The following is a 14,026-nucleotide window of genomic DNA, read 5'->3' as shown; positions in this document are numbered from 1 at the left end:
TATGGCCAACAAATCAATACATAATTATTTGGTCAAAGAATACAAAAAAAATGAGTGAATTGGCTATTTTCTCTTATTTTATAAATAAGTGACAATACATTTAAATGATTATAGAGTTTACTATTATAAAAATATTGTTGTTTGTTATCAATTTCAATAAATTTTGTCACAACCAATAAATGATAATTTATCACATGATTTGATGACATTACTGTATGTCACATTAATAATAATATTTAGATCCACTATATAGATTTAAGAATTAAATATTCAAAAAAATACCAACTAAAAAAGTATGTATTAAACATGCATGCGCAATGTTACCATTCGTGCCTCTTTTTAAAAGGTTGTACATACACATATCATACTTTAAATATTATATTTTATGTTACAAATTAGTTCAAATTCACACAAAGATAATAGAATAAGAAATTTTCATGTATATAAGTACAATACAAATATGTAGTATCATTAAGTATTGTATAATCCATCAATCACATTTTTAACACAGATCAAACAAAATATTTCATATCACGTTTCTAACATACAAACACAAAAAATGATTTTCAACAAATCAGTACTTTATGCATCACATTGGCTTAAGATTACATTGCGTCTAACTAGTAGACCTTCAGAATATATTCTTATTTTACTCTTATCGCCTAACCTGTTTAATGTAACATTCGGTTTCTTAAGTGTTGTAGCTTATTTTTTTTGAAATACATGGTAGGAAATGAATGTGTGTGTATATGGTTCAGCTTATAATATTAATAAACATATGATCATGTTGATTTATATTAGTGTTTGGATGTGTCCTTACATGTCACAACATGAACGAACCTTATCGATTAAAACAAATAATTATAGTAAGGTTTTTGAATCAAATGTAATCATGAGGCGCTTAACATGTCTAGAGCTGTGTATTTGTTATTATTGAACGATGGAGGGGGAGATTTATTAAGGTCAAGAATAAAAATTCAAGAAGACTTAAATTCAAATAACTGTTATAAAATAAAAGTATTTGTGAATAAACTGCTATATTTTGCAGTAGTTCAAGCAACCACGGACATTTCCACAATAATCAATATAAATCACCCTGTGGACAATAGGGAATACTATTTCAAATGTTGTTTCAGCTTAACATCAAATGTCGAAGAATATATTCTGCATCGATGCCATCATAACCCAAAACTACTGATTTTATAGACAAACAAATACATCATCTATCCGCAGGAGACAACATGAATATACAGTCAACAATTGTAGTTAAAATAACATATTCGTGCAATTTAAAGTATGCACGTGCATTACACGAGTTATAGAGCTAGTTCTTATTAATAGGAGATGTTACTAACATCCTTCTTTACATCCTACTTTATAAGCTCATCAAGCCCACAAACACATATATACAAAACCCCTGGCAGTGCCTCTACAGGCTGGCTTGTTAGAGCTTCGTTACCATTTATAACATTCAAGTTCACAACTGAATGCATATCACTTCAGTACGAAAAGACTGGCAAATTAGTATATACTCTATACATCCCTTTAATTTATATACATTGAGTTTGTATACGGAGTTTAAAAATATATAATTTTAGCTGGAAAAAAGTGAGAAAAGTGAGTAATGTGGTATATAAAGTGAATATACTAGAACAAAATAGTGGATGTATAAAACTTTACTAGCTTTTGTAACTTTTAGAAGGTATAGATCATTGAGAGGAACATAAAAAAATGTATAAGAATGAAAATGATTGAGGGAATATTAGGTATTGACTTGTTCGAATAAAGATCCCAAATAACTTTGAAAAATATTAGAGATATAAAATTAGTTCTCAAATTAGTTATAAAATGACACGTGTCGGATTTTTATTAGCTAAAATATAAATGAACTTTTTGGATCCTACCTTATACGCTCGTCGAGCCACAAACACATACATACGAAGCCCCCGACATGGCCTCCACGGACTCGTTAGAGTTCTATTACCATTTTATAACATTTAAACTCACAACCGAATGCATGACTTAACAACCCAAACCATAAATTAGTGTATACTCTCTAGGTCCCGTTGATTTATATACATTGGGGTTGTACACATAATTTTAGAAAAAGTTACGAAAATGGGTAAGATGGTGCGATGGGGCCAATCAGTATAAAGTGTATAAAGTGAGTATAGTAGAATAAAGTAGTAGATATAGTTCATTTTAATATTAAACAACTTAAATAACTTTGTAATTTTTGGAACGTATAGAATTGAGAGGAAAATAAAAAAAATGTATAGAAATGAATATTATTGAGGGAATATTAGGTATTGACTTGTTTGGATAAAATCCCAAATTATTTTGGAAAATATTAGGGATGCAAAATTAGTTCTCAAAATAATTATAAAATAACACGTGTCAGATTTTTATTCGTTAAATATAAATGAAACCTCTTTCATTTACAGTAACTCCATCACCAATTAAATTATTCCCGCATAGCTCCTTTCATATTATTTTATAATAATTTTTTGTAATTTTTTTCCGGCAACATTACTCACTAAATTATTATTATTGACATGGTTGCTTTTCTTTTATAACTTATGCCAAAGTTTTTTCTAGTTTGTCCCAGCATATCTATACTATACTATTATAAGCGAAACATGGTTTCGTTTGGTCGGTTGGTTAACATCTTCCTAAAAAATATGATAACACCTTCCAAAAAAAGTTTAAACAAATATTATTTAATTAAATAAATAAATCATGTATCTAATATAAATACAAACTCTATGAATTATAATTCAGCTTGATATCTAATAGCACTCAACTTCTTTCTTAGTAAGAAATCAAACACTTCCAAAATTAATTTTATTATTTCAAATTATAATTTAATAAAATATTTATTAAATCAAGGAAAAATTAAAAAAAACAATAGCTAATCATCCATATACACTTATATTCATTATATTCAAGACTCCCACTTTCGTATACGACCTACATCCGCCATATAGGTTGCAGAAGAAGAAAAGATTTCTTAAAATTTTAACTATTGAAATTTTGAATCATTCAATAATATATAATACATATAAAATAATACGTAAGTATTTTAACTTTATTAATTTCAATAATATATAACCATTATTTTTATTAATTTAGTTTTACGAAATAACAAAATAATAAAATTACAAATATTATAATCAGTTCGTGCATCGCACGGGTTATAGGCTAGTAATATTTATTTATAGGTTCTCTCCTCCTCGGTTTCAAAAACAAGCATCAGGAGTGAATATTTTATATATTTATATCCCGTGCCCATTAAAAAAAATCACATACGTCCTATTTTTTAGCAATTTTGTTATATGGGCATGTTTGGCTGACTACGTATAAGTCAGCTTATAACTTATAAGTCTGTAACCGCTTATATAGGCTAGTAATATTTATTTATAGGTTCTCTCCTCTGTTTCAAAAACAAGCATCAGGAGTGAATATTTTATATATTTATATCCCGTGCCCATTAAAAAAAAATCACATACGTCCTATTTTTTAGCAATTTGTTATATGGGCCTGTTTGGCTTACTACGTATAAGTCAGCTTATAACTTATAAGTCCGTAACCGCTTATCGAGACTGTTTGTCGACCCAGCTTATAAATTGAATATACAACTTATAAACTGATAAAGTGAATGTTAATAACGATGCAGGGTTTGTTTGTGTACCGGAAAAATTAAAAAAAAAATAGCAAATCATCCATATACACTTATATTCAAGACTCCCACTTTCGTATAGGCTCTACACCCGCCATATAAGTTGCAGAAGAAGAAAAGACTTCTTAAAATTTTAGCTATTGAAATTTTGAATCATTCAATAATATATAATACATATAAAATAATACGTAAGTATTTTAACTTTATTAATTTCAATAATATATAACCATTATTTTTATTAATTTAGTTTTACGAAATAACAAAATAATAAAATTATAAATATTATAATCAGTTCGTGTATTGCACGGGTTATATGCTAGTAATATTTATTTATAGGTTCTCTCCTCCTCGGTTTCAAAAACAAGCATCAGGAGTGAATATTTTATATATTTATATCTCGTGCCCATTAAAAAAAATCACATACGTCCTATTTTTTAGCAATTTGTTATATGGGCATGTTTGGCTGACTACGTATAAGTCAGCTTATAACTTATAAGTCCATAACCGCTTATCGAGACTGTTTGTCGACCCAGCTTATAAATTGAATATATAACTTATAAGCTCATAAACTGAATGTTAATAACGACGTAGGGCCTGTTTGTGTACAGGCTTATAAGTTACGTATAGTTTATATTACGACTTATCTCAGAGTGTTTGTCGACACCCAAGTTATAAGTTGAATTTACAACTTATAAGCTGATACGTTGAATGTTAGTAGCGATGTACTTTTCTCAACTTATTTTGATTTTTTTGTTTTTATTAACTTTAATTTTAAAATAGGTGTTTTAAAATATTTTTTTAATTTAATATTCACGAATTAAGATAATTGTATTTAAAATTTATTTAAATTTTTTCAATTAAGTAAAAAAAATTCTGACTTTTATCCAAACACTTATATAACTTATAAACATTCATCTACTTATCACTTGTAAGTCACTTATTCATTTTAAGTCATAAGTTACTTATTTTAAGATTTCACAAACGGGCACGTAATTTTTCTTAACTTATTTTGTTTTTTTACATTTTTATTAAGTATAATTTTAAAATATAAATTTTTAAATATTTTTATAATTTAAACTTCAAGAATTAAGATAATTTTATTAAAAAAATTGTTTATTTTATCTCATTTAAGAAAAAAAATTGACTTATAAGTAAGATTATCCAAACACTTATTTAACTTACAAGTATTTATTCACTTATTACTTATAAGTCATTTATTCATTTTAAATCATAAATTACTTATATTAAAATTTTCCCAGATGGGAACGTAATTTCATTTCTTGTTTCATAAAATAAAGATGGTAGAATTTGATTTTGTAGAGGATGAAGGGGATTATACACGATCACCAAGTTTTACAAAATAAAATTTTCTCAACTATATTTATAAAAAGGAAAAACTAAGGGCCTGTTTGAATTTACAATTTATAAGCTGGTACAATGTTAGCACCTACTTTTTCTCAACTTATTTTTTAATGTTTTGTTTTTTTATCAATTTTAATTTTAGAATATATTAATTTAAATGTTAATCTAACTTAAAATATAAGAATTAAGATAATTATATATAAGAATTATTTATTTTAATTCATTTAAATAAAAACAATTATACCTATAAGTTAAATTATCCAAACACTTATAATTTATAAGCATTAATTATCAACTTATCACTCGCTTATTCAGTTTAAGTAATAAGTTATCTATTTTAAAATTTTCTAAAATGACACTAAAAATAGCCTTATACTTCATAGATTTATACAGATACAAGTCAGTGGCATTAGTCTGACTATTACTCCTCGGGAAAAAGAACTGTATTTGTGACTTCGATAGTAACATTTTTATTTAGCAAAAAGAACATTAACATTTTTAACTTCAACTTATATATTAAATAATTAAAAAATGCCCTACTTGAGAATTTTAAAATAAAAACAACGAATTATAATTGCAGTCTAAAAAATTTAAACATTAAAAGCCTGTACAACATCATATATATTTATTATTTGACAAAATATAAACGAGTGAAACTAGCTAATCCAAGTAAGTTATAGTTTGAGCAAATTAGAAAGCTATAAATAGCGAACCTAGCTAAGTGATTGTTAACTCACTTGTATAAAATATAAAAATTTAACTCTTCATTGTTTAAGACACGGATAAGTAATTTTATCTACTATAATATTTTTTATATTGATTCGTTATTCAATATTATTAAAAATGTGTTAATTAAAAACAAAATATAATATATATAACAGAGAAAAAGATGCTTTATTTTTGATAAAATATTATTTACAACATACTTAAAAATAGGGGAATGATACTTAGAAATCCTAGTAATGTTTAGGCAGTGATTAAGGAACCACAGAGCTGGAGCACTTTTTTTTGTCTATTTCCTTATATTTCAGTTCAAGAGTAAGAATATCTAAGCCTATTATACTTGCTCTAAAACAATCAGATTTAGCATGATACTTGGTTACAAGTAAATCTAAAGTAGTTTTTAAAATCATCCAAAGTGCAAGATTCCAATGATAGGTCAATGACTCCCATTATTCTATGTACCCTAAAGATGTATCAATATAATTCCAGAGTCCTTTCCCAAACTAGCCAGAAGTGCATCAGTCAAATTCTGCAGTACCGACTCTACACAAATGTCAGTGTTCTTTCCTTAACTGCACTTTAGTTGAAAATGACTACCTATCCAACCCAATTCGAATGTTGAAAAGTCACACTCGCTTCACTTTCAGTTTGCTGTGTATTCCCAAATGACAAATTCGTATCCAGACAAAATAGGTGATCACCTTGTTCATAGCTACAGTCTAAAGATGAAATGTCATTTTTCTGAACTGCCACCATGCACAAGTTGAATGGTTTATATTTGGACAAACTGATCAATGTCCAAATCATAACAAATTAATCAAATACATTTGGCATCTTTGGCCTGTGGAACTGTTGACAATATGTCTCCAGTACAAGTACAGGCTGTGACATTTTTGTATGTGGAACTATTTAAATATTTGGAAAACATAATAATAATAAATTTTGATCCGACAACATGGAAAATTTATATTAGATGCAACAAACTATGAAAATTTAATGAGATTCCGGATCATTTTAGTCGGCAGGATTTGAAGTTTGTGCAGGTTAGTTGGTATCTGGTTTTTTGTTTTTTTTCATAACCAACAATTTAGCTGTTAAACATAACTACACAGTGTCAGATAACATGATTATTCCTTCAACATAAAAAGAATGACATAATTAACATTGATAAATATTATATAATTTCGAGATAATATATAGCAATCAAGATGCTAAGAGATAATATAACTCATCATTTGACTGATAATTATTTAACACAATGACACGTCACTGGTATGTAAGCAAGCACTTAGCTCTACTCTACTCGAATTTCAGCCAGTCCTTTAGCAGTTCTATTTATGCCGGCCAGTTGAATTTAAATTCTCAGGACCCTTAAACGGCCATCTTATATATGCTGCATATAAATACATAATTTATTTTGATCATCAACCATGTTATAATTAATATATAATTTGTCTGTAACTGTGTGCATAGAAAATAAAGCTATAATTATTAGGTAAATTGATACTGATTAACTAAAACCAACATAAATAATTTACCTTTTCGGAATCAATGGGAAGCTAGGAGCAAGGACGATAGTAGTTTTGAGGATGATGGAGATGTATATAGTCATTGATTGCTGATGCAGCATCATCAAGATTCTCATGTTTTCATGAAAAATAATACAAGTATCTAACTTAAAAACACGAAATCGCCATGTGAATCTTGATGATGCCACTTCAACAATTAACGACTGTTTATGATCGCCCTCCAAGTGTCGCTAGCTCAACTCACTTCTTATGCCTCATCTCAGTCATAAGATATTTATACGTACTACTAAGACTGAGATCAGAGCTTACTAATTTACAAAGTTGGAAATGAAAGCTTGCAAGAAGTATCGATGGAAAGATAGAAGAGAGGGCTAATTAAGGAAAGGGAGGGGAGAAATTAGGTGAAGCTGTGAATGAAAAGACTTCATGTGAAGACTAGTTTATATACACAAAAAATTACGCCAACCATCCTAGTTAGTAAATAAAAAACATACAAGTATTTATTTGTAAAAACTGGTAAAAAGAAGTAATTCACACAACAGTGCTTGCATGTGAGTTGAAAAGTATGCATGTTCTGATTCTTTCAAACTTAAGTAAAATACAACATAGTAAAACACAGGGAATTGAAAAATGTTCAGCATTTGTCATTTAGTTCTCTAGATGATCGATCACTCTTTGGACAACCTAGGGCTGAATGAAGATTAAAAGGCAGCAATTCACTGGACAAGGGTGATCCAATCACCAGCAATACAAGTGTTGGAAAGAGAAAACAAAAAACAATTAAAATCACAATATATAAGAGTAACAAGTAACAACTTACTGGTGGCCAATTTTTTCTGTTTCTTTTCCACTTTTACATTCTTTAATCATTTAAAGAATCATTTTCAATTTCAGGTACAAATAGTAGGGTCGTAAAGCATGATAGAACTTGACTTGTTTATATAAGTTTGATTCAAGTTCATCTATTAATCGAATTCGAGATTCAACATATATATTGTTCAATTCGAATCAAAATTGCAGAAACACTTTCTCTACTGGGATGAAGATTTGTATACATTTCACTTTCTCAAACTTAGATATGTTTGATTTTAATTGTTTAATAGAAATATTCTCTTTCTTTACAACAAATAATTATTTTTCCCCGCTCCGATTCTCTGAACCATGAGTATCTCTGCAATTGCTAGCCACGAACCTCATCGAGATTTCAATGCCCTTTTTTTTATATCATTTTTAGCCCTTTTGAGCCGGAGATCTGTCCTTTTTATCATTTTTTTACGGGTTCTTTGAGTACATTAATATCGTCACAAGAAAGTCTTATGTGTAAAAAAACTCATTATTCAGGTTTAACATCATCTCATGAAAGTCACACGTCATTACAAGAAATTCGCATTCATACAATAGTTTGTAACCATTGTGTAACATGTGAATTTTCCGTTGTCTATACAGTACCCGTCTGATAAAATATTAGACAACGGTTGTTTTAACTCTTGTTAGAAGAAGACTTCCCAACGGTTTTATAACACGTGTTACAATACAAACGAGACAACGGCTAACTAAATATGACCATCATATGAAAACTTAACAACAACAGTTTTATAACTAAAACCTTTGTTCTAGTCTGATAACACAATGGTTTCCTAGCAGCCTTGTCTGATACAGAATAAAAATAACCCTGATTGCATAATTAATATCACATTAATTAGGTCTGTTTTGGTCTGAAAGAGAAGCACAATTAATGAATTCCGATCATTAATATTGCATTAATTAGGCCATAAAGGCCCAAAGTTATGGTCTGATTAAGATCCAATTAAGTTAAAGGGTTTGGCCCACTACTTTAGCAAGACCAGACTTGCATAAGGCTCATAAACCATGAATTTATTATTAAATTCGTAGGTCATAAATTATCCAAAATTACAGCTGAGAAAATAAGTCAGAATCAGACTTGATCTCTTAAAAGAGCAATCCTCAAGCAACACAATCCTATAAGGAAGCAAATCCCTACTTTTAGGACTTCGAAGCCCAATCAAACTTGAAGACTTGTCCACTAAGTCTCTTAACCCTAAATCACAGGCTTCTAACGCTTATATAAAGGGTCTGACCCCTCATTCTCAAAACCACATTTTGGAGCACAGCTCTAAGCGTCACAATGCCCAAGAAGGCTCTATGAGCCACATGGCCATCACCTAGAGCGGCATTTTAGACTTCATCCTCGAAGAAGGACGAATAAGTCACAACGTCCTTGGTTAGCCCTTGCAGCCATAGCTCCAAGGGCATCACCAAGAACCATGTTTTGATTTGATCCTTAGCATACACCAAGGTATATAGGCATCTTGTGAGGCAGATTTAATCCACGAAACACAAGTGCGACCATTAAAACTTGAAGCTCTCGAACCCTATCATTAATTATATATAATAAATACACCTCAAATTTTTATCCACCACATTTAGCGTCATTTGTGGGAAAAAGACGACAACCATGAAGAACACGAAGGGGCACTGTCGATCTACCATCTACGACTCATGTTGCCGATGTTACCATCGAGGCTCCTCCGCGCTCAGCCACTGATTGGCTCTCTAGGGACGAAGATCCCCGACTAATTAGATTTTCATAAAACCCATGGACGAATCACCAACTGCATATGGTGCTTTCTTCTTTGAACCCCATGAATTTGAACTCTAGAAGTTCATTCATGTTATTCCATCTACGACTAACCTCATTTGTGGATGTGTATCCCAAAGTTGGAGGGAGTTAATTTCATCGACAATGTGAAGGAATTGAATCCCCGTATTTCTGAGTCTTGAGTCCATCCATGAAGGAGGTCGCGGTTTTTCTAGCACCTATATGGAAGATAGTGAATGATTGATTGATGAGGATGCTCATTCTTGAAGAAGACGTCCAATAAAAGATCTTGTTGGAAGAAGGCGTTCACAACCTTGAGGGCAGGAAATAGGAGATGACTAGTGCTCATGAAGCACACGTCCGGAAGCTCCGTGAAGGTCTGGAAGCACAAAAAGCAAGATAGCAACAAAGGAACAACGAAGATGGAAAAATAAGGGCATGACTCTAGATCATTGACGAGCCCCCTAGAAGACAAACACACGATGTCCCGAGAGGCTGATCCTGTATTAACATATATTCACATGGCTCAATCTCAACCACGAGGGACGATCCTGAATCCTCAAATTTAAGGACCGATTCCTCGAATTCAAGGACTGATTCCTCAAACCTAAGGACTGGACCCTCAAATTCAAGTACGAGATCCTTGAACCTAAAGAATGATTTCTCAAGTTAAAGGATTGAATCCCTAAGGGGCGAATTCCCAGATTCCAGATGGTAGTTGACCCTTTAGCATCTAGCACACCTTAATAGTGGCGATTCTAAACCACCGTTCTCCCTTACTGAACCATGAGTAATTCAAGTTATGGATTCATGAACCATGAATAAGAAAATGGAATTTAGCACCAATCTCATGTGGGATGTATGCTTGTATTTAAGATTTGTAACTTATTGGCAAAGGAATTTGAGATTGCTCATATCCAAACACGATGATTACGATGAATGAACCGGAAATGAGGATGTCGTTTTAAGAAGAAAAAAGTTCAAACAAAGAGCCAACAAAACAGGGATGTCCCGAGCCTAGAAGGACTTAAGGACTGAAAGATCAAACTATTAAAGGATAATGGTTCATGAAACACATATCCAAAAGCTGAAACAAGAGTCATGAAAAAAGAAAGTAAAGCGATAATTGAGGGCTGATAAAGCTAATGCATCGAGAGTCGATACTCGAAAATTAACTTTGACACTCTTCCATGGAGGAGAGAGGTGCAAATATCCAGGGCCGAATCCAAAGATTTGATTAATTTAGAAAATCCCGATGATCGAACATGAATGACATTTTATGATTTAGCTAACTATCAAGTCACATGATGGAACGAGTGATTTGTCAAATCCTGTTGGGAATTCTCCCAAGGTAATGCCGCTGTAGATGGTGAACGATTCACTAGAATGAAAAAAATCCCTTGAGCCTCGGGGGGCATGAAACATTGGTGGAATGACTGTTTGATGCCAAATTCAACCAAGTCTTCTAAAGACCTCAACAAAGCTTTTAGAAGAAAGGTGCAAGATGAAAGATAAGTATCACCCATGAACCTGCAACATGAAAATGATGAATCCCCGATGGACTACCTTACTCGATTAAAAAAGAACTTTTAAGATCTCATATTTGAATAAGAAAGTATCCATGATGTTTTTGCAACAAGGAATGACTCTCCTAAGATTTCACCGACAAGACGCGCCTCTGGAGAGTATTTTAAAACTCCATAAAAGGGATAATAAGCACAGTAAGGCCATATAGGCCATGAAAAAGGATGCTCATGGACAACGCTTCTGTGAGTATTCACCATTAAACTCCCTAAGAAGCCAAATTTTGATAATTGACAAAGAAATAGGATAACGACATCGATGACTATCGTCACTTGAAGGCCGAGATCGAATCCCTGATCCTTAGAGGATAATAGATTATAATCACCATTACTGGTGAAAGAAATAATGAAAGAAGAAATTACGAAGACAAAGGGAGGAAACATTATAATCAAGGAAAAATAATCGGCCTCGAAGGCCATTCATAAAGCTGATTTTTGAAGGGCCAACGACCTCCGAGATTAGGAAACTCAAAGAAAGCCCATACAAGGGAAACTATGTATATATTTAGAGAAGCACAAGAGCGTGTCAGGACCGAAGCAGACTCGTCTCTGATTTATAAAGAGAGAATTTCTCCCACTATGACCCGTTGGTCATGGATTCAGTGATAAATAAAGCATTCATCAAGATGGCGAATAATGATTTTCAACTTACTTCATATGACATGCTCATATATGAATTTAATGGAGATGAATCACGAATTGATTCGACTAGCCATAATAATAGGAATAGAACCATAAATAGTCACTTTAATATTATAAAAATAAGTTCAAATTTCAGCACTATCCTTGGAAGGACAATTGGCTCAATTGATCTTCTAAGAATCAAGTTTTCAGTGAGGAATAAGATTGGTGAAGAGAAGATAAAGACAACTATGAGTAGTTATACAACCTCGGAAAGTGTTGAAGGAGTCGGGGGAAAGTCCTCCCCATAAAAGACAAGGATGATGAAAGAAACTATAAGAATCGAGCAAAGCCAGTGAAGGATTTGATTCCAATCCTTTGGCCTTTGTGGATCCTGGAAATATAACCTATGTTGATGAAAAGTTGCATTCTTTGTTAGACATCAGTGATATACCCGACATTGATCCTAATCAAAAGGAAGTAAAATATAAAATTTGCCCCTAAAAGACATGAGGTTAAAAATTCAGGAGTTAACGAGTTTTTAAAAGCCAAAATTTATTAAGAAAATGTGATTCTCGGGATAGTTGACCATATTTTGGTCAAGAAATGGAGAGTGGGGAATGTGAAATTGTTAGGCCTCAATGATACTATAGAAGGGGGTTGAATATAGTATCTACAATCAATTCGATTATAAACACAAGTATGTAACAGAAAACAAGTTTATTCAATATATCAAACTCTATTACAATAGGTTTAATCTACTCTATCAGTGATGTATGATATCACTAAGAGCTGCTAGGGTTACAATGAATAATATTCTCGTGAATGATAACACATATAGTGTAAACCCTAATCTGTATTTATATACTACACAATTACAAGATATCTCCTAATTGATATGATATGTTATATTTCCTAAAATACATCAATCAGAGATTATCAACTGTAGTTCTTTAGTTGTACAACTTTCCAAGCATATGTTCTTTTGTTTAATCCAGACCCTTTCCTATAAATCAGCCGCTTTTCAACCCTGAAGTGTATCCGCACTTAAGTTCTGATATAAGTCCTGGTGGCTTAAGTTCTGATAACTTCCTGTCTTCAGTAAGTTCTGATTTCCAGTTAAGTTCTGAAAGTAAGTTCTGAAACTAAACAAATCAGATTAGACATGACATCACAAATATATCTAACAATCTCTCCCAACTTGTAAATTATAAAAATATACAAGTTAATAGATTTGATGATGTCAAAAATATTTAAGTACAAATGCAATGAGAGTTTATATGCACAACTAAATACAACTTATAGTCCATGCAACTTTTACCAAATTCACTGAATCAGCCTGAATCCATAATGATTCCTTACAAAGTCTGATACCAGCTTGGTCTCTGTATTTCTTTTAACTTCAAGTAACTGAGCTCTGACTTGCTGCAGTTCTACATCTTCAGTATCACCAATCTGATATATGGCAGCTCTGAGTGCAGAAATTGGATTTCTTTCAAGTCCATCTCCCAGTCTGATTACCCTTGGATGTGTAGAATCTTCATTATAGCATAAGCATCTTCCTTTCAGAATTACTTCCACCTTAGCAGAATTCTTCCCCATAGGAATTTCTCTTCCATCATCCTCAGTCATCATTGGAGTATACTCTGTTATTCTTGCACCAGAAATTCTGAGTAAATCTCTTATTGTCTTCAGAATATATTCTGACCAATTCCTGGTAACATCAGAATTTACCTCCAGTAGATAATGAATATATTGGAGCTCTTTGACAGATTTCTTCAGCACATCAGAGTCAGATAATCTATAAGTTCTACCATCAATTAGAAATAAGATCAATTTCTCTTTTTCTTCACAACCATCATGAGTATCCATCACTACTTGAGCAGAAAGCACTTTGTTAAGGTGCTTC

Source organism: Apium graveolens, unplaced genomic scaffold (assembly GCF_009905375.1).
Source record: "Apium graveolens cultivar Ventura unplaced genomic scaffold, ASM990537v1 ctg7107, whole genome shotgun sequence".
Classification (NCBI taxonomy): domain Eukaryota; kingdom Viridiplantae; phylum Streptophyta; class Magnoliopsida; order Apiales; family Apiaceae; genus Apium; species Apium graveolens.
The sequence above is the reverse complement of the archived record's forward strand: the minus strand, read 5'-3'. Positions refer to the sequence as shown.